This window comes from Lutra lutra, chromosome 12 (genome assembly GCF_902655055.1).
Source record: "Lutra lutra chromosome 12, mLutLut1.2, whole genome shotgun sequence".
Lineage (NCBI taxonomy): Eukaryota > Metazoa > Chordata > Mammalia > Carnivora > Mustelidae > Lutra > Lutra lutra.
Window position 1 is genome coordinate 16681378 of NC_062289.1, and position 4209 is coordinate 16685586.

The following is a 4209-nucleotide window of genomic DNA, read 5'->3' on the forward strand; positions in this document are numbered from 1 at the left end:
AAGGATTTAAGCAAATTGCTTATGGCTCTGCCCTAGCAGTTACACGCCAGGCTTGCAGAGACAATAATGACTCCAAAAGCCAGGAGAGGCTATCCAGAGAGGGAACACGACTGTTCTGTCTAGAGACTCGGTCCAATTCCGTGCTCACCTTCCTTAGAAATTTTACATCTTGCATCCCTGTTGATTAAAAAGATCTGATCATTTGAACTATGGTGTAATCTTGAACGGAAAATTCTTTGTCCTTATAATCATGTTACCATGTCCTCCTAATTTAGATCACTCTTTAGATCTTGCATCCTTAATAATGTATAAAATCTATGATGTTATCATGTTCTTGCTTAAACAAGTGTAGGAGATGCTGTTGGTTGTCTTCTGATCTTTCTTTTCAACCCTCTTCTTTCAAACTGGACCTCAACTTTGGTCAGATACTCACATAGCCCATGTGGCTCAAGGGAGCCAACTCCATCCCCAGTTCCTGAGGTAGATCATGATTTGCCTAAACCAGTGATTCTCAAAGGGTGATCCCCAAACAAGGAGCATTAGCGTCACTGGAACTTGCTAGCAATGCAAATCCGTAAGCCCCATCCTTGACCTACTCAATTAGGAACGTTGCAGGTGGAGTTCCACAGGTAAATTTGAGGACTACTGTTCTTAACCAAACCTAGTAATCCCATACTCTTAGTGGTAATTGATTCAGTGTGTGGTCTTCCCTTGGCTGCTGTTAATGTTCCAAAGATGGTCATGTAACCTAAGCTGAATAAAGAACAGAAGTTTTGGGGCACCTGGGTGGCTCAGTTGTTTAAGTGCCCAACTCTTGATTTCAGCTCAGGTCATGATCTCGGGGTCCTGGGATCAGCCCAGCATCAGGCTCCACGTTCAGTGCAACATCTGCTTGAGATTCTCTCCCTCCCCCTCTACCCCTTCCCCTGCTGTATAAGCTCTCTCTCTCTCTCTCTCTCCTTCTCTCTCTCTCGCAAATAAATAAATAAAATCTTTACCCCTCTCCCCCCAAAAAGAATAGAAGAACAAATTCCAAGGTTGGAAGAGATTTTTTTTTTTTCCTCTCTGGAATATGAAGAAGGAACTCCCATCTTAGAGGTTGGAGAGAAGACGGAGGACAAAGTGAACACAAGTTAGAGCCAAGGAAATTTCAAAGATGTACAGCAGAGCCTTACCCAGTCCTATCTGTAATTTACAGTTCTGGGGAAAGCCTGCAATTTATGTTATTGTTTCAGACACTTTAAATTGAGTTGGTGTTTTTTGTTGTTGTTTTGGTTTGGTTTTGTAGGCCCAAGCATCCCATTTATTAAAGTATGTATGCTAATTTTCTCATTGTCTAAGATTAAATCTGAATTCTCTATACAGGTTGTATTCTTACTGCCTTGCCTCTAGTAATTGGCAAGTGCAGTATTCAATTATGCTTAATGAGTGATACAAGCAGACACACGCATGAATGAATGATCAGGTGCTGAAGGATCAAGCAGATAACATCATCATTGTCATTTCTCTTATCAAATATGATTGATTTAGAGTCATGAGGAGGTCCCTGAAATAGTTAATCCATTAATGCAAATAATGAATATTCGTGTAGCCTTAGTTTTATTTATTTTTCTAAAAGATTTTGTATATTCATTTGACAGAGAGAGGGAACCCAAGCAGGGGGAGTGAGAAGCAGGCTTCTCCCTGAGCAGGGAGTCCAACCTGGGGCTGGATCCCAGGACCCTGGGATCATGAGCCGAGCTGAAGGCAGACGTTTAACGACTGAGCCACCCAGGCGCCCCTGTAGTCTTAGCTTTAATGCAATATTTGCTGCAACTAAGTGAAATTTTTTCCAGCCAGTTTAAATGAAAATGAGGGTCTATTATAAGGTTACTGAAGTGTCTCATGGACCACAGAGTTTTATCCCTGACTCTAGCCAACAAGAATGAGTACCACTGGTAAGGGTAATGTAGATGGGTTTAAAAAAAATTTTTTTTTTAAATTGATCACCAATTATGGAAAAACAACACATTGATCCACAGAAAAGATGCCTCCCACCCTGCTCCTGGTCTTTTTACTCATTTAAGAGCAAAGCAACATCATAGATTTGTTGAGTGGGACAGTCCAGTCAGTCTTCTGGCATCTAAGACACTAAAACCAGGAGAGGCACACAATGAGTCACTGCTCTTACCAAGAAGGAGTTGCAAGGAATCAGTTACCAAAGTGAGCTACGGTGCTGCTACTTCATGTCTTATCTCTGTGCTGGGCTCAGTAGGATGGGGAGAGACTTCCATAATTTATTTGGAATTTCTGGCTTAAAAATTGGAGCTTAATTTTTTGGAAAATTGACTCAGGCACTAGAGGGTGGTAGAAAATCCCTTTTTGCTGTATTTTACAAAACTTAGATATTAAAGACAAAAGACAAACAAAAAAACCAACCTTATGGTATTGACCCACAGGTAAAATGTCATCCTGTTGTAAAGAAGCGAAGGGAAGCCATTCATGACTGATTTATAATTGGGAAAAACTTGAAGAAGGGCTTTTAAGATGTTTAATGTGTTATTTTAGGGAAGATAGACATATAGTTTGAGAAAGAGGATTGTTTCTTATCAATGAAATAGCTAGGGCAAAGCCTTGATGTCAAATGAAAATACTGGGTTAATTTCCTCCTAAATGAGTAAATGTATGTGTATCACCCTGAATGGGGCCTGATACATAGTAGCTCTCAATACATGGGAGCTATGATATCGGTTAGGATTGCAGGTAACAAAACCTGGAAATAATAGCTTAAATGAGTGAGAGTCTTATCTCAGAAAACAGAAGTCTGGAGATAGGCAGACTTGGCCTGCCAGAGAGCTCAAGGGAATCATTAAAGATCGGGGCTCCTCTGGCTTCTTGGGCCATCATTTTTAGTGGTCACAAGATGGCTGCTGCTCTCTAGGCGTTGCTACACTTTCAGGCAGGAAGCCCTACAAACAGGGAAAAGAAAAGGTCTTCACCCAGTGAAGTTTTACCTTTTTATTTGGTATCTGACTCTCTCCTCAGGCATTTCTGCCTACCTCTCATTAAATGTCCTGCAGCCTGGAGAAATGAGTATTTTGGCTGTACAGCTTGCCACCCTGAACAAAATGGTGTTCTGAACAGAACAAAAGGAGGAACAGATAGTGTGTGTGTGTTTAGTAATATCCACCTCGGCAATCATTACTTCAACTGAAAGGCAAACCTAAGGAAATACAAAGTGGCTGGTGTGCTGAGGTGGGATTAGGAGAGAAATAGGTAAAGCCTTCTGTTTTGAATTTATTCACTGTGGCAAGTTCTCTTGTGTCTTTTGTTTCGATTGCCCTACTCTGGTTTCAGACACTAGTCATCTCTCCTCTAGGGGTTCTCTCTCAACAAGAACCTGCCCCTGTTTTTCTTCTTCTTTAAGACCACTACAGATACTTCCCATTTTCAAGGGGAATAGGCAAACTCCCTAGCTTGATATTCATGGCTCTCTGTTTGAAATGCCTGAACGCAGGTCGATGGAGCTTAGTCGGGTGGGACCATCCTATCACCAAACTATGCCTTGTTTTTGGAAAGACTTGTTTCAACAAGAAAACCAGCTACTGAACAATCGTTATCACATCAGACTTTCTTCTAATACTGGAATGGTTTATTATAGCCAGACAAGACAGATGTGGTGAGTAGGTCCACAGGTGTTAGGGCTCAGGAATGCCATCTCTCTCTCTCTCTTTTTTTTTTTTTTTTTTTCATAATTCACGAGCGACAGAGAGAGAGAAGCAGGCACTGTAGGGACCAAGGGAGTCCTATGAGGGACTCTATGGCAGGACCCTGAACGCAGATGCTTAACCCACTGAGCCATCCAGGCACTCTCCAGAATTCCACCTCTAAGGCATGTCATGAGGCAGGAAAAAAGATTGTTACTTTTTTTTTTTTTTTTTAAGGAAAAAGATTCTTGCAGGTAGGAACGTGGTCCACTCCTCCAACACTCCCAATCACGTGGGAAGGGAATGTTAATGTTGGAGACCTTTTCCCGCCCCAAAGAGGACGGGAGGAGCTCGCGGACAGCACCGCCTTCAGGCCCCGCCCCCTCCCTTGGGGCTCCGCCCACTGATGCCCCGAGTCCGCCGCGGGCTAGCCGAGTCCGGGGGCGGGGCTCACCCTTGCCCTCGGGGTCTCTCGGGCTCCGCCAATCAGCGAGCGCCCTGTTGGCCGTCCGCAGCTCCCGCG